Below are 25,616 nucleotides of genomic sequence, written 5' to 3'. Positions count from 1 at the left end.
ATTTATTTATTATAAACATTTATTGTTATATCACAATTATTTACATTACTTACGTATTTACATTACTTATTACATTTTCTGCTGTTTCTTTTATTGATGGAGGAGTGTTTTCTAAACAGGCATCACTAGAATCCATTTTAAATTTCTATAAGGTAACACTATAACCTTTTTAACTATTATCATTAAAAATATCTAATTATTTATTAAAGTATTATTTTTATTTCTATATTCCTTTCAATTTTTATTTTATTTTTTAATATTCGTTTTTTAATTATTTAAATAAAATAAATTTAAATAAGCTTATTAGAGTTTTACTGAAAATATTTATGTTAATAACAAAACTTCTTATATCAAGGAAGCACAATAAAGTTTTTCCACTCACTTGTGCGGAAAGTGACACTAATGGGAATTTCCCCCCACTAGTGTGGGAAGTTGGGCATTACACAGCTGATTTTAATTGAGTAATGAGAACTTCCCTGCATGGTTGCAGAAAAATAAATTTTGTTTGTGAATTTATTGACCGCACCTCAATATTCCCCAACAAATCATTCATGATAAGTATGAGAATTCCAGTAAAGGTAAACATTTATTTCTGCTCACTGAAGTAGTGAGACTAAAAAACACATTTTGCTTTTGTAAAAGAAACTGCTCAAACGAAAAACTGAATAAAAGAACCCTAACCTAAGCCCATTTCAAGGTTTTTCAATAGAATATCATTAGTTATATAGAGGTACTTGAATTACAAATTGATCTATCTACTATACTTATTCAGTAAATTCGCTATCACCATATTCCTGTATTCCGAGGGATATAATGTGCATAGCAGCATGAATAATGTTTAGACTAGATGGTAATAATTATATATCGATCATAAAGGTAATAGCATAATACATAATACGCTTGCATATATAAAGTGAACGTCCTTAATGCAACACCTTCAGTGTTCATTGGTGCAGGAATTCTGTAATCAGCAATCTAATGGCTCTAATTTGCATACCATTAAGTATAAAATTGGTTTACACTCGAATCTAGATTGGAAAAGTTAAACGAAATTCAGCCTACCTGAGTGATTTAATTTAATTTATTCATTTTCAGTTAACCTTAAAATCCTCTTCAAAATATGTAGTATTTAGGGAAACTTTTGGAAAGTTAACATAGAAATATCCACCATAAGTATTGAGTAATTCTTGTCAGTATGTAAGGCTAATGAGTGGTCCTGAGTGCATAAAAAAAAGCCACTTTAGTCTCAGTGGTAAATACTGGCTGGCTAAATAATGCCTTCGGAATCTAATATCTAACAAAATATTTAGAATAAAGAACCATGTTTCAAAGATTGTTAATACGAGGTGTGGCTATTAAATAACGAGACTATTACAGTAAAACATTTTATTTTAAATTTAGACATATTTAGTTATTATCACCTTCAATATACACCACTCCCCTATCCCTACAGCGCTCCATGCGAATTTACCATTGTTCGAAACAGTGCTGGAAGTCTTTTTCTGTGAGCTCCTGCATGACGCGTGCCGCTTTTTCTTTCACAGCTTCAACGGACTGAAATCGTGTTCTTTTTTAATGCAGATTTGACTTTGATGAACAGATAAAAGTCACAAGGGGCCAGGTCAGACGAATAAGGCGGATGGCCTAAAACTGGGATGTTGTACTTGGCCTAGAAACGTCTTGACAGACAATGCAGTGTGAGCCGGTGCGCTGTCTTGATGGAGAACCCATGACTTGTTCTTCCACAAATCGGGTCGTTTTTTTTTACTTACTCTTTCACGGAGTTAAGCAAGCACATCACTGTAGTAATGTTGATTAATTATAATCGATATTTTCATCCGTTTTGGACGTGGAAGGGCGACCCCGGGCGGTCATCATCTCCGACGTCTTCTCGGCCATCTTGGAAACGCTTGAACCACTCAAAAACTAAACATTCATTACCATAAACTTCTTTAATAAAAGATAAGTTTCAGTAGCGGTTTTACCCAGTTTCATGTGAAATTTCACGACAATTCGTTGCTCCACTACATGTGTAGTATCATGTTTTCGGCAAAACGAAACTAACACCTCTTACACAAACGATGGTTCCGTGTCAGACAGATTTCTCTACAAACAAGTGAGACGCTGCAATCGAAAGAGAAGGCTGTACGCTGCACAGTTGTCGGTCGTTAGGATTTGGCGCATGCACAGTTCTTCTGTAGCAGCATCAGTCTCGTTAATTAATCCTCTTTTGGAATTGCATTAGACAAAACAAAGATAATTAATTCTTCATTAAAATTATATTTTTCTGCAGCATTTTATTAGAAAATGTTGATTGTTTTTATATAATTCCACGGAGAGGGATTTATCCCTAAAAAACATACCGCCTGGATGCGCTTGTTAATAATAACTGTTAATATTTTTTGTAATCTCTTCAAATACTGAACCGAATGAATGACTCATTAAAGGTTGAAATACATTCATTCATTCGTGAAAAGAATAAATGATTCATTAAATTCTGAAAATCTGTACGCATAATGTATCGGTATAGTTTGAATCAGAAAGTCATTAAAAGTCGCATTGGTTTGTTATTAAAAAGTGGTGTCAAAGGGAAATTAAAAAAAAAAAGTAAAAATTAAAAAACTAGAATGAATGATGGGGTAAACAGAGTTTTCCCATTATTTTTTGCTCATTATTCTAAGGACGCGAAAGGAATGATGCCTGGATATTAAATTCCAATCCCCTCTAATCTGCTTCATTTCAATCTTCCATTATCCTTAACGAAATATTGATTCACACTCCTGTTGCGACCTCCCAATTCTCATCCCTCAAAAATTTGTATCCAGTTAAAAAAAACAAAAACAAAAAAAAAACCTCTTGGATTGGGAGGAAGGAATTAGTTTCAGCTATGGTGATGAGTCAAAGAGAGCGAAGGGTAGGGTGAATTTGTAAACCTTGTCAACAAATTTCTGGATTATGTAAATATATATGGAGAGCACGAAATCTCAGGTTTAAAAAAAAAAAGCTTTGCCCAACTCCCAGTAGCTGCTACAGGCTTCAGGTTTTTAAACTACGAGTTTCAAAGCTCTCAATGGTTTGTTAGCCTTGCTCTTGCTAGTGCCTGGGGTTTGCACAGAAATAAAAAAAGGTAATTTGGATTCTGTAGTTGAAGGTACTTTGGAATCTGCTCTATTACTCTTTCCATGTTTTCATCTCTCTCTTCCAGGCGCCGCCTTCTAAATCTCCTTGAAGTTGTTTAAACTTTAACTAAGTCCTATTTGATGTATACCAGTCTGGGACGACACGCAGGTACTAGCCAAGTGAACTAAGCTCACCGTACTTCGTGTAATGGACTTAGAAAACGACTTTTATTATTACTAAACTCCTCTTTGCCGCCATAACAGTTAGGTTAGGTTAGGTTATACTTTTAAAAGCATTTTCCCTTTTTTTTTTTTATAGCAACTTTGATTTTTTGTTTTGCCCTTAAAGTAAAGTAACTTATTTAAAAAAAAAGCGCTAACTACATTTTCGTGGATAATATAAAGTAAGTTTACTTCTTAAATCTTTGATTGATTTTAATGCATTCTTCAGAATTTTGAAATTCCTGTTTGAATAACAGGAACAAATGAATTGTGAGAGACTTTATGATTTGGTCTTTGATTAAAATGAGATATCCATTAAAATTCTATAATTAAACACACTAACTGAACATTTTAAAAAATATCTTCAATACTACTTCCATATTCTAATATATTTCAGGTTAAGTCAGCGTGCAAAACCTACCAAAACAGTTTTAAAGAAATTACCCAAAACTAATCGAAATTTTTTTCTAGCTCTACAATGTTTTAAGTTATTTTAAAGGATACTGAGAATTTTTGAACCAAATTAAGTTAAAAATTTAGCAAAAAAAAACTTAAAAGAAGAAAGCTTTATTTTCGAGCGGGCATAGGACAACATTTTGGTACTTAATATACCTGTAGCTCTACTAATGTAACAATAAAAAGGTCGCCTGCTCGTCCTGAGCTGACATCAAAGAGCCTCAGATAGCAATAAAACACTGATGGCGATTATATTAATACTAGTGGCATTAATTTTAATAATAGGAATAATAATACTGCCACGGATACAACAGAAATGGCTACAGCAGGCAAATTCAAGCCAAAAAGGCTTCTCATTTCTGGCTGTAAAGTGCAAAGAGGAGATTACAGTCAATGTTCATAATAATTGGTAAATAGATATATGTAGATGATCCAAGACACTCTTTTTAGACATGTCTTTTAAAAAAGAGCTATTGGCAAAAACTGAATGAAAATAAAGCCGAAAGAAACGAAGTCTGCTGCAGTTAGGGCATTATTTTTTACAGCTTAACTGATTAAAAGAAAATGTCAAGGCTTATATTTCTGGCCACCAAATTGTATAGAAATTGTATATCTTCAATTAGAAATTTCAATTGAAGGGGAGGAAATACATGAAAAATTTAAGGCGCCACGGTATCCGAGCGGTTAAGGGACTAGACCCGCAGTGCTAAGATGTATTGTTGGTTAGTGGGTTCGATTCCCGGTCTTAGGCCTTGGATTTTATTTAATGGTTAATTAAAAAGAAATTTACAGTAAAGAATGCTTACTAGTCGCCTCCGTCCATGACCCCTAATTGGTAGTTGGACGTTAAACCCGGCCTGAAAACGTAGGCAATTACTTAACATGAAAAATTTAAAAATTGAAATAAAGATTATGAATATTTAGTGGTGTACCATATAATAAGGCTGAGAACAGGCCGTTAGAAACAAGTTTCCGAACTTGTTGGACAACATAATCCGAGACTTTGCAGTTGAGCCTATTATGCCAGCTAGAAGACTGTTCGGTTTCCGAAACGGGCATATTAGCTAGCCCAGGGGTCGGCAACCCGCGGCTCGCGAGCCGCATGCGGCTCTTTTATCCAAATTTTGTGGCTCTTCAGCCTGTCCAAAATAAATTGTATATTTCAATTTTATTGAAACAAATGAAAATCTCATTTATTAAAGTAAAGATATTTTTCCAAAAATGAATTTTAAATGTGATAGGTTTGAAATTGAATAGAATTATATTAAAATACAGTACGTAATGTATAGGTCTGCCGCCATTTTCATTCAAACACAGGTTTAGTTATTATTTATTTGTTTATTTACTTTGCAATATGTGAAAATAAATATATAAAACATTTAAATGTTATTGAATATCATAAAATAATAATTTGTGAATACAAATGATCTGCAGAGTTTATTTACACTATCATCCTTGCGGCTCTTGGTAAGATTTATTAAAATTATTTAAGGAGAAATGGCTCTCTACTTGAAATAGGTTGCCGACCCCTGAGCTAGCCCAATATAAGTGCCACATATTGCAGTAGTTCTCACAGTAACAGTGCAATGTAAAAATAATAAAACAGAATGCATTTTTTTTCTACAACTGCAGTCCACATGCGGTAGCATAAAGATGATATTTTGGTAATTCCAAAAAACGTCCCCCCCTGATAGACTGTTACTATTGGGTGCGATCTTGATTTAATGAGTTGGTAATGAGTTAATTTTTGGCAACTGTTTGAAAAGAGTAGTTTTACAAGAATTTAGGATTATTTAGCAGAATCATTCAGGTCTTTATTAGCTTGAAAACGGTACTTGTGTATTGTGTAGTAAGCTTTGATGAAAAAGCGTTTGGAATACATAGAAGCCATCCATTGAAATGTTACCTCAGTCTTTCAAAATATAGTATACTAGCCAGCAAATTTTAGGCAATACACGGTGTATTACGGCTACATTTGTCTGTATCTTCGTCTGTACTTCTGCTTTGTGTACATTAAAGAGTTCAATCTCCTGACAAGTTAATCCTTTCGATGTTAATGCAGTGTATTGAAAGTTATATCTCTTGGTAATTTGAAATTATATGAACAAACCTATTGCTTTAACGTTATTTCCTTTTGTGTGTTATGTTTCATCCGTTTCAAACGTCAATAATATTGCCATTTTAATTACTTTATGCTATGCGCCATATTTAATTATGGCTTGATCCATTTTGCCAATCATCAAACAACTGCCTGAGGGAATAAACTAGTGATGATGATTTCGTTTACAATTCTGTCAGCCATTCGGATTGTGCTATTTAGATTTCAACCAATCAGCTATTTAAGGATTCTACGGAGACTATAATAATAGAGTTCCCTTTCTCTAAATCATTTGGTACAAAATATATAATTAAAGTATGCTCTTCTTTGAATTTATCACCAGTTACTTACTTACTTCAAGATTTATTACTAAAATTACTATTATTTCAAAACATATTTTTGAACTATATCCGAACGGATAAATCGAAAATGATCCATGGCGTACATTGCGCGAGCTGGATCCGCAAAAAAATAAAAAATCTTCCGCCCTATAAATCCTAATGATGCTGTATGACTTATTTCAACATAAGTGTTAACCCTAGACAAATGCTCCGAAGCAAACCGACCATTTGTTGTCTGCCTCTATTTCGACAGGTATTATTCCCTTTTGTCTTGCTTAGTAGGCTGTCCCAAGTAGTTAAAGCAAAGCTATCCGCGGGGCTGGCAAGTAAGAATGGAGATCATATACTTAGTATTATTTTCATAAATAGAGAAATAATGTTTTACTTTTAAAATGGAGCGGTAATTTCTAACTTACTTCAGCGGGTTATATTATCTTTTAGTAGTATCACGTAATATCTAAAAAATATCATGTTTTAGTAAAACATGGACTACTTTATTTATATTTGTAATAAATAAAGATAATTTTTAATGTATAAATATAATTACATTGTATTTATACATCAACACATCATTAGAAAGAGCAGTATACTGCTATATTTTGCAGTATAATGATCAAGTCTATTTTTATATTCTCCTCTGGTTTCCTTCCTTTTCTATTCATCCTTTTCCTTCCTTAGGATTTCTTTTGTGTTCTCTTTTTATTATATAACGTAGTGGATAACAATCCACGAAAACTTAACAATCCAACGTTACTTAACAACGGTTTTATACTTCTTTTACATTTTGTTTTTAGAAATAACAAAAACAAAATCATTTATAAAACAAGTAAAAATGATTAGTTATCTAAAAAATTGTTTACGATAATATTTGCTTGTAGATTATAAAGAAAAGATTAATGATTTTTGTAATTTTCATATTTTTATTGTACTCCATTGAGGAGAAATAGTGTTATTAAGAGGATCCAAAGAATCTACAAAGGAATGGAAGAGATGCTGGAGAAAAGTCGGCTGTATACCGAATCTTAACAAGTTATACTCGCAAACTTTGAAAAAAAAATTTGAAATGATCTTGAAGACTTCTAGTAAAATGGATATATCAAAAAAGCTCAAAGTTAAGTAGCTAGGTGCTTACTAGAGAAATGCAGCAACATAAAATTATGTAAGATTTTGGGTAAAATAAGATTTTGCCATTTATTGAGCGATAGCTGATCAGAAAGTACAGGTTCTTTGGAAATTTAAGGAGTTTTAACAACATGTAGCGCGGCTTATAGGTTCTACTCACTACCTTCTTTTTATTTTATCGTTTTAATAGCTACAATCAACGCATTTATTGTGGTTTATAAGCATTAAAGATAACGCAATAACGTAAAATAATTAACTCCAGTAACTAGCTGCTTTATTTCATTTATTATTTACTTATTCCTTATTCTTAAATCATGACTGAGAGGCCAGCTTTGTCTCTCAAGGATATTCCTTTATTCGAGTGAAAGCAGGAGTTTCTTAGTAGGATATTCTGGGTCCTTTTTCTTTTTATACAATTTAAGCCTTCATATCCTGGTAAAAACCTTGACCCTGGCAGTCTCTCCTCAGTGATTATCGCGTCTCTCTCTTTTTCAACAATAACCACCAAGACTTATTCTTAGAGGAGATTACTACACGATAAGAACAAATTTAACGAACAGAAATTAATGGAAACCTAGCAGGTTTTTTTACATTTCGACACTCTTTCTAACTTGATGTTAAATAACGTTTCTTCCAACTTCTAATAAGGAACGCTACCTTACATTATTCATGGTCAAACGATTAACTGTAAAACAAACTAGGAAATCATCCAACTATTTTGCTTGTTTACAAGACTTCTTTCTACATGACAAAAATGTTATTTAAACTGTAAACATACTCATTACAAAACTTTGTCCCGAACAATGAGTAAAGTTTCGAAAATCCGCCAAGATTTATTTTTGTTTAACTGAATCCAATTCTGATCTTTTAAAAATCATAAATGCTCCTCATTATATCTCCAACTAATTCCTTCAGAGAATCTTAACCATCCCTTTACCCCTTGAAACGAAACCACAACCCACCCACTAGGGGACAGCTTTGTAGTCAAACTTAATACCTAATACTCGATTCAGAAGTTTGAAGCGTCAAAAAACACATGATCATTTAAAATTATTTCAAATAATACATCCATAAACTCTAGGATTGTTTTTAAGTGGTAGTCCAGTCATTTTATACTTGAATCGCATTCGCTTGTTGTGTTGTTAAAAGAAATATACGAGTATATACGTAAATGTTTAATAAATTGTAAATCAAGAAAATATGACAAAATTTATCTGTATATTTTAGAACAATGTGTAAAATAATTTAGTTTTTTCTCATTTAGAAGTAGAATTAAGGGTTGTACGAGCATGTGTTTATATAATGCGGTGGTTATTTGATAAACTGCGGTAGTATAATTCTGTTATAAGAGAGAGATATTTAGAGTAGCGGAGGGTAGATCTGCATTGTACTAACAAAGAGATATATAGTGTAACTTAAACTCAGCAATGGAAATGGCTCCTAAACTCCATAGAGCTTTGTTTAGTAGTTGTGCTTGGGGCTTTAGTAAGGGTCATCCAGGGCATATTCTCCCAGTTTGTACGGGGGGGGGGTGTAACTGTGTCACGAAGGTGCACTGTCCAGTTCAGTTATCTCTTCGACTCCCTCTGCACTGTATTTAGGGGTTGGTTATACCCTGCTGCCTATTTATCATCTACTACTGCTTGGTATCCTCATTGCCAGGTAATAATTTCGTTGATAATACTATGTTAAATCAGACCCTAAGTATATTTACAATTATGGGTTTACTTTAGGTACATGATATATGATATAATACTCGTACATTTGAGAACAGGTATTATTTATTAAAATGTATCTTATTTTCTATTTTTTCAATTACATTTCTCATTAAAGCATCCCCTTGGGAAATTTGCTGTTGTGAACAGAATAAATTCATTAAGCTTGGTGGAAATATAACTTTTAGGATATCGCAAAATAATTACCAATTTATATTTCTTTATTTGTAAATGACTAAAAAAAAACTAAAATGAACTTGCAAAAGTTTACATTTAAGAATGAAAATTTATATCCAACAGAAATTTAAAGAACATCATATCAGCGAAAGAATTAACTGAGTGGTTAGCTAATAGTGGATTAGAGCGAATCCAACTGTTAATCCTTAGATTTCCTCTTATTTATAGCGCACTGAAAATTAGAGATACAGCTGGCCCTTAAGTACAAAAAGGAAACATCATAGTCTTTGTATTGAGGACACTGATCCTCGCAAATTAAAAGACAAAAGATAATAGCGGAATGTGTAAATGTACTGAATATTATTTTATAAAAACAGGAAAATACCCTTTAAGAAGAGTAAGATAGGGTAAGGAATGACGTCAAAAAGGGTGTTCTAGGTTTTACAACTATTGGGCGACAGGCTAAGTAAAAACATCTGCTGGAATTGAATGAACTTGTCACGCAATGCATAAAGACCTACCCTAGTAACAAGGGTCAGTTTTCCTTCGTTCGTCGTGCAGTCAAGTTCCGGAATTTCGTGAGTAAAACTTATCAAATCTTTCCGAACTTTCTAGACTGTCTCAGCTTGTTATACAGGGTGTCCCAAGCTATATGGATAACGACTTTTTCTCGGAAACTAAGATAGCCAGAAAAAAACTAAAAAATACGTGTTCCCTTAGTTTTTTGTTAGGAATCCAAATTTACTTTGTAAATTTTTTTCGGTGCTTCCAGAAGCGAGATACAGACATTCATTTTTTCAAATGGGGAGGATGGGGAGGTGCGGTTTTTATTTCAGAAATAGATTCCTCTATTTTTTTTAAAGAAAAATTTACTTGAACGGTTTTTTTCTGTGAGCGAGATTTTAGAAGTTATGAATGAAAACATGATTCTTATAAGAAATGTCAAAATGATATTATAAAGGTTTTTTGATTGAATAAGAGAAAAGTACTATTTTATTATAAATTTTACTCCTCATTAATATTACAGATCATGCTCGAAATGGCCTCCACCATTAGAGATGCATAGACATGCACTTTCTTGCCAATTGCTCCTTACTGCCAAAGAAATTGATTCGGCTTTAACCGACTTACACGTATCTATTATTCTCTGCTTTTGTTCATCTACAGATGTCAACCCGGCTTAATTCTGATGCGCCTAAAGGAAATAGTCCATAGGGGTCAAATCCGGTGAACGAGGTGGCCACTGGATCGCCCCCCGATATAACACCACCAGTCATGTAAAGAGATATCTCAGTAGGCAATTTGATGGGCTTGTTATATCGACACGGGGGGGGCGATTCAGTGGCCACCTCGTTCACCGGATTTGACACCTATGGACTATTTCTTTTGGGGATACCTGATAAACAAGGTGATTATTCATAACTTTTTTTCTTTCTTTCCTTATTTCTGCTTATCTAAAAGCATTTCTAAATCTAGGTGTATCTGAATCAAGCCGGGTTGGCATCTGTAGATGAACAAAAGCAGAGAATAATAGATACGTGTAAGTCGGTTAAAGCCGAATCAATTTCTTTGGCAGTAAGGAGCAATTGGCAGGAAAGTGCATGTCTATGCATCTCTAATGGTGGAGGCCATTTCGAGCATGATCTGTAATATTAATGAGGAGTAAAATTTATAATAAAATAGTACTTTTCTTCTTATTCAATCAAAAAACCGTTGTAATATTATCATTTTGAAATTTCTTATAAGAATCATGTTTTCATTCATAACTTCTAAAATATCGCTCACAGAAAAAAAACCTTTCAAGTAAATTTTTCTTAAAAAAAAATAGAGGAATCTATTTCTGAAATAAAAACCGCACCTCCCCATTTGAAAAAATGAAGTTGGTGCCTGTATCTCGCTTCTGGAAGCACCGAAAAAAATTTACAAAGTAAATTTGGATTTCTAACAAAAAACTAAGGGAACACGTATTTTTTAGTTTTTTTCTAGCTATCTTAGTTTCCGAGAAAAAGTCGTTATCCATATAGCTTGGGACACCCTGTATTTTGATTGTAATAGTTTTAGCAACAAAATATGACGCAACAACTCTTCATAAATCGAAATTAGTTCAAAACAAACTGCAATCGCGAGTGGTCTAGGTCGATTAATATTTAGAATTAAAAGGAGGAAAGTAAGAAAGAAAAAACAAAAAATATGCATTTACCAATAAAAGTTAACCTTCGTGCTAGATTTTACCCAATTCTCCACTCACATTTTGTTTGACATTTCACGCTAATCCACTGTGCATTGTAACTTCTCACCTGCATTCCCTTGTTGTTGTTTTTTAGCCGCGTATAATGTGAAAATCGATTTAATGTGAAACATGAAATCTTTAAATATTTACAAAAATATTTATGTTTAATATATGTATATTTCTTTTAGATCTTTTATTGGAATTTGCAACTGTCGCAACAAGCGAATGTGGTACCTGATGAAAAAATCACGTGAAAATCAAGAGTGGAGAAGGCACCCAGTGGTGTCACTCCAGTAACGTGCTTTGCTATACTGCTCTCACGATAAGAGTGGATCACGAGATCTTCTCTTCAATCTCCTTAGAGGATTACCTGGTAATGTGGAGGAAGATAGGTGATCTATGAGAGGGTTAGGATGAGCTGCTGTAGAGAGGAATGAAAATTTGAGAAAACGAGTTTTAGCAAGATCTGTAATGAAAGAGATTTTGAGGTCATCATGGATAGTGAGGTTAGATACATAGAACGGAGCGTTAAGAAGTTTTCGAAGTATTTTTTGACTGTAATGTCTGGAGTTGTAGTGAGTTGGAACGCTTAGTCGATCCCCATATTTTAATGCCGTACAGACCAAACAGGTCGCAGTAACAGTAGAAATAACGAGTCTTTTGTTATGTAGGTTAAGTTTCGAACGTTTGTCAAGTAGTCTGGCGAGAAGTTTTGTAGCGTTGGTTAGTTTCTTGTCTTTTCAGTCTTGTATAGGGGATTCTATGTCAACCGTTTGTTTAGGTACAGTCCAAGGTAGCGTAATATATTTGTCATTAACATTAAAGTAAACTGTTCAATAGCATAACTTTAACTGTTTTCTAAGGAGAAAACTTTTCAAAACTTATTATTAGTATAAAAATCTACTGCATATTATTTGACTTTATTGTGAGAAACTGTTCATTCCACAGTTCTGTTTCTGCTCCGCGAAAATTGGACACAGTGACACAGCGCGAATATGATACGTTCGTAATAGAAATGTTCTGAAATTCATGAGTAGAAAAAAGCTTATGTTTAGAATGTTACTGAAGTGAGTATTTGATTATAAATTATTTAACTCTCATTTTTAATTTCTAAATTACCCACAATTCATTATTATTATACATAAAAATTAACATTTGTAACCACACGTACTGTATCAGCTAGTTTGAAGTAGAAATGAAATTTTCAGAATGTTCTAAGGATAGAGAGGATTATAGCGCCAATGTTCGTCCATCTTTCTCACATTGGACCCTCCTCTTACTCCTACTCAAACTTTCATATACTGTTACACTTGGCCGCCTTGTTCGCTTTTAATATCTACAAATAACTGGGATCAATGTTAGCTTATCGTCCTGAATCCTCCTCCAAAGTTCTACGGTTATATTTATGACCACAACGTAGAGTTATCTCTCATTCTTTCTTCTTGTTTTCTTTTTTTTCATATTTTAAAGTATTATTTATTAACTTTAATTTATTATCTTGTTGTTCTTGAAAGAAGCCATTAAGAAAAATAAATGAAAAGTACGATTTTTTTACTCTCTCTCTTAGTTGATAAACATTATTTACATGAAGAAAATTTAAAACAAAAACAAATGCAAGTTTTTTTTATTTATATAAATTCAAATATTAAATAAATAAAACACCAAAAGAAGTTTAACGTAATGTTTGCGCCTGGGTAAAACACTTTTCCAACTTTTGTTCGTTTAAAACTTTCCCAATATCGAAATGAAGTACGAGGGTCGTTTGAAAAGTCCGTGCAAAAATAAAAACTACTTAATTTTTTGGGGTAAACCTTTTTTATTTTTCAACATAGTCTCCTTTTAGGCTTATACACTTCGTCCAACGCTGCTCTAGTTTGTTGATCCCTTCCGAATAATAGGATTTGTCCAAGTCTGAAAAATAGCCATTCGTTTCTGCAATCACCTCCTCGTTTGAATAAAATCTTTTTCCCGCCAGCCATTTCTTCATATTGGGGAACAAATAGTAGTCCGAGGGAGCCAAGTCTGGAGAATAGGGGGGATATGAAACGAGTTGGAACCCTATTTCCATTAATTTTGCGACCACAACTGCTGAGGTGTGAGCTGGTGCGTTGTCTTGATGGAAAAGGACTTTTTTGTGGGCCAATCGTGGGCGTTTTTCTTGCAGCTCGGTTTTCAAACGGTCCAATAACGATGAATAATATGCACCTGTAATAGTTTTACCCTTTTCCAGATAGTCGATGAGGATTATTCCTTGCGAATCCCAAAAGACAGTCGCCATAATCTTTCCGGCCGAAGGAACGGTCTTCGCCTTTTTTGGCGCAGATTCCCCCTTGGTAACCCATTGTTTAGATTGTTCTTTGGTCTCAGGAGTGTAGTGATGTATCCATGTTTCATCCACAGTGACGAAACGACTCTTAAAGTCCTGCGGATTCTTCTGGAACAGCTGCAAACCGTCCTTGCAACACTTCACACGATTTCGTTTTTGGTCAAGCGTGAGCAATCGCGGCACCCATCTTGCGGATAGCTTTGTCATGTCCAAATGTTGATGCAAAATATTATGTACCCGTTCATTCGAGATGCCCACAGCACTAGCAATCTCACGCACCTTCACTCTTCTGTCATCCATCACCATATCATGGATTTTATCAATGATTTCTGGAGTAGTAACCTCAACAGGGCGTCCAGAACGTTCAGCGTCACTTGTGCCCAAATGGCCACTCCGAAAATTTTGAAACCACTTATAAAGTGTTCTAATCGAAGGTGCAGAGTCACCATAATGTTTATCAAGCTTCTCTTTAGTCTCCTGAGGCGTTTTGCCTTTCATAGAGTAGTGTTTAATCAACACACGAAATTCTTTTTCGTCCATTTTTTGAAAAACACTCGACTTCCTCGATTCATGCGAATGCCAAACACAAAGAAATAGACCGATCTGGCTGAAACTTGGTGTGTATTCTTCCAAGAGATGCTACTAACTAAACATAACCTCGATACGTGCCAGTGGTGCTATCTCTCTGACTTTGCACGGACTTTTCAAACGACCCTCGTAAATGTTCTGAAAGAAAAAAAAGAATAAAGAGTAGAGGAAATTCAAAGTAGAAGACTGAGGACAATAAAAGAATTTAAATTGCGAAGACAATTGTCCAAATAGTAAAAATCTCAGCAACTTTATAAATATAATTTTACTCTTAAATTTCTCAAATTATTAACAAGAAAAATAATAATCCCATAAAGCGCTTGTAATAGCTGATTTACAGAGGTTTGAGCTACTTTTAAATGGAAACCAAGCTCAATTGATTCCTTAAGTTAATGGCTCTAATATTTAAGTACAAATAGAGACATCCAGGACTTACATCTAGATTCATGTCTAGTGATAAAACTGCTTTGATATTGTTGTTCTTTTTTATTATTGAACTTAAGGGTCATCAAGAATGGATCTTTCTAGTAAAATCTCTAAAACAAAACTTTTGTTACGATCGCAGTACGTCTTATTTCCTGGAATAGTTAGAAAAAGTAAAAGAAGAACGATTGGGATATGAGTCATTTCCCAATTATAGCGCTAAAGCCTAGAGGGACGTTAATTTTGTTTATTGAAAAGTGTGTAAATATTAACGTGAGTTCGATTAATCCTCAATATATTTTGAGTTAGGAGAGTGGTAACATCTCAAAGAGTCTTTCTAGTTTGTTGAAAGCTTTTAGAATTTACTGTAACTGAGAATGTTATGTAAACAAATGACTGAAAAATAATGGAATTTGGAGAGTTAGTTGTTGGTTATCTTAAGACAAAAAAACAAATATTGACCCACATATCCTGCTTTAAAACTCTTTCTTTCTCATTAAGACTTCGCTATCTGCTCCACATACTTGCCTGCAGCACTAGAGGAGAACTGTAGTTGGGTCTGTTCGAGAAGGACCTAAGAAAGTTAGAGCTGAAGTTAGAGTAAGTTACACTAGTAAGAAGAATGAGTATTGCCAGTTTCAGTCAAAATTTATATTTTTTTGCAAAGCTTTCGGCCTAGAAATTAGCGTTATCTTTAGGTTGGTGTGTCTTCTTCTGTCCTTACTTGTACTTGTAGGTAAATGAAATGAAATGAAAATAAATTTATTATCCTAGGACTATTGTCCTCTTAGAATAAATACGTGTACAATTGGAGGCCCTGTTGGTTTGGCCTGTATTTTAGATATTTATAAACAAAAAATAATTAAGTATTTACAAAAATAATAATTAAAATTAAGAAAATAAATGCATTCAATTATTATTTCGGAGGAAGCTGAGTAGAAAGGAGATAATTGAACAGAAGGGATTTAAAGATGGAAAGGGTAGAAGTATGACGGACAGATGAAGGTAAGGAGTTCCAGAGAGAGGTAGCGCGTATTAGGAAGGATTTGTCGAAGGATGAAGTACGGTGTGAGGGAATATAGAGATCGGAGGAACGAGATCTAGTATTACGAGAATGGATCGAAGATTTGAACTTGAAGAGTTGGAAAATATAAGATGGTCTTTGAGAGACTGGATAACTTGGAAAAGGAATGAAGCTAAAAAAATACTGGCGGCGGTAGACAGGGGAAAAGCCACTTCAACTCATCGTAGTAGCGCGAAATGCGAGAGTCTCTGGGGAATGCTGAAAATAAATCTTATGAAGCAGTTCAAGAGAGGCGCTTGAGCTTAGCTTCGAGATCACCAGAAAGACCGGCCATACACTAAGCATAGTCGAAATGGGGGAATGAGGAGTTGCCGGGTCTTAGTTGGTGACGGGAACTAATTGTAGGTACTTTGCAATTGGCTATCATCTTTCTTACTTTTGGATAAATGAAACCAAAAATGATTTTACAATATTCTACAATTTACCCCAATTAGTTTTACCCAATCTTCAAGAATGTCATTAGAGTTAATAATTTTCTCTCGTTCAAATGTTTTGAGAAGTTTCTGTTTCATTATATTTTGATTATACTAGTCCCTTGTAAAAAAAGGAAACGTGTAAAATAGCGCAAAAAAAAATACTGAACAAAATTTGCATAACTGGCAAACAGTGACGTAACACTAAAAAAAAAAAAAAAAAAAAAAAATACAAAGAGAAGCTAATTCAAAGAGGTAGAAAGTGTTTAGGAAAGAGAAGGGTGTTTGTTTTCACAGGGGGTCTGCTCCCAAATTATAAGCGGAAGTCCAACAAGGAAAATGGAATAATATAGCTGGTTGTAACACATCCAATTTGGTATGAATATAGTTAACGTTTCATTAAAGAAATATATAAATAAATATTCCGCAAAAATTTAACAAAAAAAAATGATGTAAAAATAATTGAATTCTCCTGTTGGAAGGTTATTGGCACAGTTAATTATTATCTACGAGAGGAAAACAAAGTTAACCAATGCAAAGAGATACAAAAAACTAAATTATACATTTTCGTACTACGAAAAACTATCTTACTAAACTAAGTAACTTCTTGAAACAGTGATTTTGTTGGACACTAGGGTTGTCTGGACTAAACTCCATTTATGGTACGTTGGAAGCAGTTTGCCCTTAATAATTACAAATGCAAAGTAATGATATTCCGTCACATTAAAATTCATCCAAATATTCGTATAAAATAACAAAAATGTACTGAATATAATATTTTTATCTGGCATTCTCCTTTACTGTAAATTGAATTTTAAGATGTTTACTTTTGTGTCAATTTTTCTTTTTTCTTTTTTTTAAAATCTTTTATTGTAATTTACCACTGCAACAGTTGTTGCAACAAGCAAATATGGTAAAAGAAAAAAGAAATAGAAGAAAATCATGAGTGGAGAAGGCACCCAGTGGTGTAACTCCAGAAACGTGCTTTGCTCTCACGATAAGAGAAGATCACGAGGCCATCTTCACTTCAATCTCCTTAGAGGATTACCTGGTAATGTGGAGGAAGATAGGTGTTCTATGAGAGGGTTAGGATGAGCTGCTATAGAGGAATGAAATTTTGAAGAAACGAGTGTTAGCAAGATCTGTAATGAAAGGGATTTTGAGGTCATTGTGGATAGTGAGGTTAGATACATAGAACGGAGCGTTAAGAAGTTTTCGAAGTATTTTTGACTGTAATGTCTGGAGTTGTAGTGAGTTGGAACGCTTAGTCGATCCCCATATTTTAATGCCGTACGACCGAACAGGTCGCAGTAACAGTAGAAATAACGAGTCTTTTGTTATGTAGGTTAAGTTTCGAATGTTTGTCAAGTAGCCTGGCGAGAAGTTTTGTAGCGTTGGTTAGTTTCTTGTCTTTTCAGTCTTGTATAGGGGATTCCATGTCAACCGTTTATTTGAATTATAATTTACTACAGAAATTAACTTAGAATGTTATCACATTCTGTTCCTGTAATATTTTCTTTCCATAATTAGATAAGTTATTCAAGAAAATTAGGCATATTTAGTTGTAAGTCTATTTTTTTTTTTTTTAAATTAATACTTTTGGTGTGCTTAAATTGCCATTAAAATTAACTCAAATTATCAAGAATCAAAATTTATTTAAGAATACACTTAACGAAATGGAAGCTAGAGATTTGTGGGAAGGAAATGTTTTATCATAAGATGTGCGGTTTATATTATTTCATGAATAACACTATATGGCGTAAACCTCTTAAAACATTAAATCGTAGGCTTTTGCCCATTTCTAGTCCCGGTTATTATGTAAATGTTACTAATGCTCCCTTTTGTTCTTGGCCAGCCTTTGCAGTAAGAAATCACCGGGCAGAATAGGGAGTTTATTTTAAATTATATTCACTGCAAATCTGCATCTTTTGAAATTACTCTTAAAATTTCTTTTCCTTAATAAATTTTATAATTTTTATTCAATAAATTTTTGAGAATAATTATCTTGTTCTTATTTTCAGCAATTATCTATTCCAAAAATTGCTAGCTGAAATGTTGGGTTACTTGCCGAAAATTGATGAAAATGGTCTCGAAAGAGTTTTTTTATTATGGGTAGAAAATGGTACAGAAAATTGTATATAATATAAGACTGCCTCTAGCTGTAATTTAATCATCACCTTGCCATTTTTCATCATATCATCTTTCTAGACACCATTTAATAATTATAGTAAATTTAACTCTTCTTTTTGTGTAAATATATCAACAATAATGTTAAAATAGTGATGTTAACATGATTGGATCTAGTTCAATTACATCTTAATAATACTTAGCTCATTTGTGCACACCCAGTATTTGATAGTCACTTTCAAACTTCTATAGAGGGGTTTTCAACTAAGTTTTCTAAATAACTCCATCGAAACATAATTTTTTTCCTAAATTTTATTTATTAATTATTTTTCTTAACAGATTGTCACTTTACTAAATTTTTAGTTGAGTTAGTACAGCAGTGAAGAAGAAGCTTTGTGAATAATTTTTGCCAGCAATCTGATAACTTGAAGAAAAGAAGGAATTGCATTGCTCTTTATTAGATTTTCTTAATCAAACAAATACACAGATAAATGCACGTTTCGAAAAGCAGAAATGTAAATAAACCCTAATTATTTTAATTAAAGTTTAATTTAAATCAATAAAAGATTTACAACATGAAACAAATATTAATTAAGCACACGTTCCAAAGAAATATGTATATATATTTTTTCTTTTATTTATATTAATTAAAGTTGCTGTTTATTTTCCATTCTAATGGATATTCTAGTGTACATACTTCCTGAACTGCGGCGATAACGGACAATACAAAAATGAAATAAAGGAACGTTAGAGGCCAACTGGAACAGCAGGAGAGCTTAAATCATTTTTAAAGCAAACACTGTAATATTTACCTACTGTGTTTTTCAATTATATTGCGCATTTTTGTTTTTGTTTTTTTGTTCAGCTGTAAATAGTAACCAATCTCAAAAGCTGATTTTAAAGATGATTTTCAAGTTGATTGCTTTTTCTATCAGATTTCTTTTTAACGCATTTTATCCCATGTAAAATTCATCAACTTTAGTGCAATTTACTTTTGTGTTTTTTTTTTTTGTCATTTTAATTAACGGGTTAAGACTACTCATCTTTTTGATCGCCGTATAATGAGGTTTGGATAATATCAATTTAACTTGCCGTGGAGATAAGAATCCTTCTAAAAAAAAATTATTCTTTTAATTACTTTTTTAAAGAAACTGGGAATCTATTACGTAAAAATTTTCTATCAAACTGAAAATTTAGAATATGATGAATGAATCTAAAGTAAATAGAAAACTTTTGAAAAATCTGTTATTATGTACTACGATTTTGAACTTGGGTAACAATCATTGGACACAAGCAGACAATTCATTTATTATTGTTAATATTTGGTTCCTTCCATCTTAAAAAGCAGAAAGATTTAAAAGAGGCTCTTCTTTTATGTCTAAATGATGAATCATTGGCTGGTATGATAGGGCAAATGAAGGTGAATTGTTTCTTGCTCGACAAAGAAAACAATGTCCACCTATTCTCGATTGCTGGTTTGAGTTGGCATAGAAGAAACTGTGTTTTGGTCAACGTTCTAACTGGCAAGGTGCCAAAAAATTTCTTATGGGACCTGAACTCTTTTGTTGAGATGAGATATAGTTTTCTAAAGATGGGCTTAAAATTGGAAGAGGAGGCTTTCTGGGTCCTCATTCTGGACTGGAAACCCTAACCTGCCAGATCAATCGAGACAATTTATGATTGGAATAGATCTGGGACATGCGTGGAACTGAGTGGAAATAAACTTCTAGCTGTGACAGCTTTCCTCATAGGGCATTGTTATCCTGAGAGAGCTCCCCCTAAAAAAGCTTGAGTCTGGAACGTAAATGATACCTGCAGTTTCTGTCGGGAGTAAAAAAATCCTATTAACCTAACTGACATCAATATCATTGTAACATAACTAAGATTTAGATACCAGAAGAAGATACGAGGTGTGGCTATTAAATAACGAGACTGATGCTGCTACAGAAGAACTGTGCATGCGCCAAATCTTAACGACCGACAGCTGTACAGCGTAAAACCTTCTCTTTTGATTGCAGCGTCTCACGTGTTTGTAGAGAAATCTGTCTGACCGGAACAGTCGTTTGTGTAAGAGGTGTTAGTTTCGTTTTGCCGAAAACATGATACTACACATGTAGTAGAGCAACGAATTGTCGTGAAATTTCACATGAAACTGGGTAAAACCGCTACTGAAACTTATCTTTTATTAAAAGAATTTTATGGCGATGAATGTTTATCACGTGCGCAAGTTTTTGAGGGATTCAAGCGTTTCCAAGATGGCCTGGAGAAGACGTCGGAGATGATGACCGCCCGGGTCGTCCTTCCACGTCCAAAACGGATGAAAATATCGATTATAATTAATCAACATAACTACCGTGAGGTGTTTGCTCAACTCCGTGAAAGAGTAAGGAAAAAAACGACCCGATTTGTCGAAGAACAAATCATGGGTTCTCCATCAAGACAACGCGCCGGCTCACACTGCATTTCCTGTCAAGACGTACAACATTCCAGTTTTAGGCCATCCGTCTTATTCGCCTGACCTGGCCCCATATGACTTTTATCTATTTCCCAAAGACAAATCTGCATTAAAAGGGACATGATTTCAGTCCGTTGAAGCTGTGAAAGAAAAAGCGGCACGCGTCATGCAGGAGCTCACAGAAAAAGACTTCCAACACTGTTTCGAACAATGGTAAATTCACATGGAGCGTTGTAGGGATAGGGGAGGGGTGTATATTGAAGGTGATAATAATTAAATATGTATAAATTTAAAATAAAATGTTTTACAGCATCAGTCTCGTTATTATACTATTATTATTATAGTATAACATCCTGGAATTTGGCGGTGTTACCCCGGCGTGGAAAGTACAAACTAGCTAACAGTCCTATGTGTACAAGGGAAGGGTATTTAGGCAATGCAGTGTCTATAGATTAACATTCGACACTAAGATCAACTACAGTGCAATCTATATCCGTTGATGTAATAGCTTTTTGGCATAAATCCGAATGAAAATTATTACAGAATCAACAAATCACCTTATTAGTTAATTATGGCGAGTTGAAAAATTGAAATCTTGTATGCCTACAAGAAGTATTTTTCATTTGTTTCGAACTGATTCGTTTTAAGGGTTAAGAGGAGAATCTAAAAAAAAAGCCTTTGAGATCCTGTGACTTGACATTTGATAGAAACTTCCAATACTCTTCACTTTGTGAATTGCAAGGTTCCTCATGAGAAACAAGCATCCCTCTCAGTAAACCTTGCTTAAATGGCCTCTGATTTTGGACGCTCAAGCAAAAGGAAAAAGAAAAAGAAGTTCATTATTTTTTTAAAAAAAAGGGATATTTAAAACAAAAAATTTTAAATGACGCGAAAAGAAAAACAAATTTTGTTGGCTCAGTAACTGGTTTTGATATTATATGCTTCATATACGCATCTTCAATTTAAATTTCTCTTTACAAAAATTAATTACAATTTCTTTGACAAAGAAGACAAATTGTTAAGCAATTTATGTGTAGAGAAGGGGGAGAAAAACGATTATTAAATGTACCTAATTGTGCTAAACTCGCCAAAACTTTTGAATACAATAACTTGGTAAAGTTCAAGGGGCGGATGGTAGTATAATCGCTACTTTGATTGACATAGTTAACTGCTGCATAATTGGTGGGCCCTTTAAAGTTGTCGGACAGTACATAATTACTCTTCACTAAATACAGGGCGTGTAAATGTTATTATAAAGTTTTATTAATAACGGAGAAGTTATTGTATAGTTTAAATCTCACCTTAATAATCTTAGTCATTTTCATTGCTAATAATTGTTAATACAATAGGTCATGTAGCTTATCCCCAGGAGCTTTCTTTTTATTAATACCAAAAATTTAATTAAACTTAACCTATCCTATGTCTAAGGACATTATTTCTAACTTTTAATCATTAGGAGTTCCCTAAAAAAATGGAAGTTAAAAAATTATAAAAGAGCTTTTATTTAAGTAAAAATCCATGAGTATAAATAAAGGAGGTGAAAGATATCGTAAGTAATGCAGTAAATTAAACTCGAAGGTAAAAGTAAATTTAATGAAATTCCAGTATCACATGAAAGAAGAAATGTATAATACAATTTGCAAAAAAAAAAAAAAAAGAATACTATAAAAGCACTTTCTTTGTGCTCTAAAAGTATTATCTTTTAAATTGCACATTACACTAATATATTTTGTAAGGTTAGTATTTCAAAAGCGAGTAGATGCTTTTATAATGATAACGGGTATAGAAAGGAGTTAAAGTTGAGAAGTAAATTGATATTTATATTGTATTGTAGTAGTAGCATCTCTCACCTTCATTTAACCTTCATCAAACAGACTTGAAGAAGCTTATAAGCAGCAGATAGAATTTAATAATTACATAAATTGTAAATCCATTACATCCAGAATTAAAATATAAGTCAAATTGAATTTATTATAGTACTATGACTAGTTACTGAAGCCAGTATCCCCAGGGATTATTGGGCTAAGGCACAATAAATTCTCAGACTGTGCAATACTGTTGTTCCCCATCATGCGTGTTGATGGCTCAGTTTTTCTTGTCTACTTCATTGACATTCAGTTTCCACAGATTCTTTTCAGTGCAAACGTAGTCAACAAGTTGGTGTTTTTTGTTTGTGGTTTATTCTTTTTTTACTTGCATTACGCTTTAAGTTCATCTGTTTTAGATTTAAATCTCAGCTTAGACACTTGATGAAATCTCCAAAGATAATTACAAATCTTCGATCTGATTGATAGTGTTGCTTTAATTGGAGATTTTTCTTAATTTTGCTGCAAGCGTAATCTCTTTCTCTTTTTCATAATTGTCCTTAGAATTGTTTACTATTTTGCAATAACATAAGATCAGTTCCATCCAGAACCTTTAACTGTTTTGTGATTGTACAGAGTTGTTATAGTGAGAGTTTGGTATTTCATTAATATTCAAAACAGATTTACAATTTTTCATCCTCAGTCCCACGAGAAATCTGATCTGTGATTGATTAGAGGTGTCGAAGAACCTAACCATAGACCAACAGTAGGCACGAATGATTTTTTTATAAATATTTTCGGGCACAAAGAAATTTTAGGTTTTCATCAGAACAACAAAATTTAGTTGGAATCCAAACCAATAAGTAGCTCTAAATAATAATAATAAACAATCAGTAACTGATCACAAATTGCCTGCTGTAACAAACCATTTAATTGACAAATCAATTGAAAATTAGATTCAAGTTGATACAATGAGAATTTTAGTTTGTTGGGTTGAGTTTTCAATAACTGTTTTAAGTGTTGTTACGCTATGGAAAATACATCACAGAACAGTGAATATTATTTTAATAAACTTGAAAAAAGAAGAATTTAGCCTAAAGGCCAAAGTAAGTAGCCCAAAGTAAAATTAAGTCTTAAAATAAAAAAAGAAAGAATGTAATTCAAAAATATAAACAAAAACTTTTTCCAACCTAAAACCACCAACTGGCAAATGTGTTTTAAAACTCTTGTTAAAATATGTTACCTAAAGTTGCAAAATTAATTTATGTGTTTCTAGTGTAGTTATGTATTCGTCGTACTCCAGACTTTATGGATCACTGGGGAGTGATCTGGTATCCTTTACAACGACCATCCTCTCCGTAAAACTTCCTACAAATAGCAAAGTTTCCATTAGGTTGAGTGCACTAGGTAGCCATCCAACTGTACTTTTTCCAAGTGTACCAGACAAAAATGTTGCGTTTTCTATGTTATAAAAAACTGCGTTATCCAGTTTTATGAGTTTACGTTTATAATTTAATATGAAAAGTAGGTTACCTAGTGTCGTAGGTATGATTCAAGTTGACAGATACTACACTGGCGCTCTCTAATAAAGGGACATATAGAAGCAATTACGTCTGGCTTACTACAACTTGACGTACCTTAAACGTGCTTCATATTATGTCCCACTTAATATCGGCGTAGGTAAGTGGCCAAACCAACGTGCATCCCCTAGAGGATGCAATCGCCACTGGTTTTCCAGGTTGTGGTGATTCTCTCCCTTCCATTATCCATCCTACTCCTAATCACCTTGCAGGGCGGCCAGCATGTACCCCGAATTACTGAACCTCTGCCTTTCCAGGCAATGGACACAAATCAGTAGATGGCTAAGTTCATCAGGCGTGCCATCACTCACGTTATTCTTTAGGTACAAGCCAAATTCCAGGCCCGGTTGCTTGATAAATTTAGTTGGACTCTTAGTAATCGGTGGTTTTAAAACTAACTCCTATAACCACGGTTAAGAGTAATAAAAAATTTATCCCCGGTGCCAGCCCTGCATCTGTCAGTTAGGGTGTGTCTTTCTTAACTGTGGTAGTTAAGAAATTGTTTAAGAGTGGGCCAAGAAGGTGTTGCGCCTTTGGGCGGGCACTTCTGTTTCCATCAGATGTTGCTCATCAACTCTGATCGGGCAGTAACATCTCCTTCTTGTAATACTATAACCATGCTTGCACCGAACGGCCCTTAAATATCCCTGAATACACTATTGGAAAAGGGTTAATAAGGAAGAATGTCCCCCATTTTACTGCAGTCCTCAGAGACCACTTGATTTTCATTCCAGATTGGAAGAAAAACAATAAGCGGAAAGTCAAAACAGGATATTGAGGTAGTAAACGAGAGAAAAGCTCTTTCAACTGGCTAGAATCAAGTCTCGTAAAATCAATTTCCCACTAGAAAAGTTTTTCAAATATATGTGAGACCCTTGAGGAAAGTAAATATAGTCAGTCTAAAAGAAAATCGTTGTTCCTGAGAAAATATAGTAAGTGAAAAAAAAAGAGAGTATAAAATCTTCTAGAAAAAATCACTCCTGACTTTTGTTACAATAACATAGTTCTCTGTTATTTGCAAAGGGTAAACTATGGTGTGAACACTCTCGAGTCTCTCCCTGACTGCTATAAATCGAAGATCCAAATGGTACATTAATCATACTCAAAATTTTCAGAGATAATTAATACTCGCTAACATTTAAAAAAAAGAATTAAACAAAATTATAGACGAATAATTTTGTAAACTAGTACAGTTTTGGAGAAATTCTTTCAAACTTTGTGTTCGAATAACCCAATTTAACTCTTATTTTTTTATAGTATTAGATAAGACACTACGTCATAAGGATATAAATTGATAGTTTAAGATTGTTCGAAGTTTTTGGTGACTAATCCTTT

At 33.5% G+C, this 25,616-nt stretch overlaps 1 protein-coding gene and 1 long non-coding RNA gene across 3 annotated transcripts in view; both read left to right on the top strand.

The window, feature by feature from the left end:
• Nep3 (M13 family metallopeptidase neprilysin 3) overlaps positions 1–25,616 on the top strand; it is a 352,598-nt gene that overhangs the window by 187,526 nt on the left and 139,456 nt on the right. The gene's annotated exons all lie outside the window — the stretch shown is intronic.
• On the top strand, positions 201–25,577 carry LOC141457886 (uncharacterized). The gene is made up of 3 exons (XR_012460592.1): positions 201–9,828; positions 11,669–11,986; positions 18,805–25,577. It is a non-coding gene; the product is annotated as an uncharacterized lncRNA (long non-coding RNA).

The sequence above is a fragment of the Rhodnius prolixus genome, unplaced genomic scaffold, assembly GCF_049639745.1.
Source record: "Rhodnius prolixus isolate KJV_2025 unplaced genomic scaffold, Rpr scaffold_5, whole genome shotgun sequence".
In the NCBI taxonomy this organism is placed as follows: Eukaryota; Metazoa; Arthropoda; class Insecta; order Hemiptera; family Reduviidae; genus Rhodnius; species Rhodnius prolixus.
This window is presented reverse-complemented; position numbering and strand designations above follow the sequence as displayed.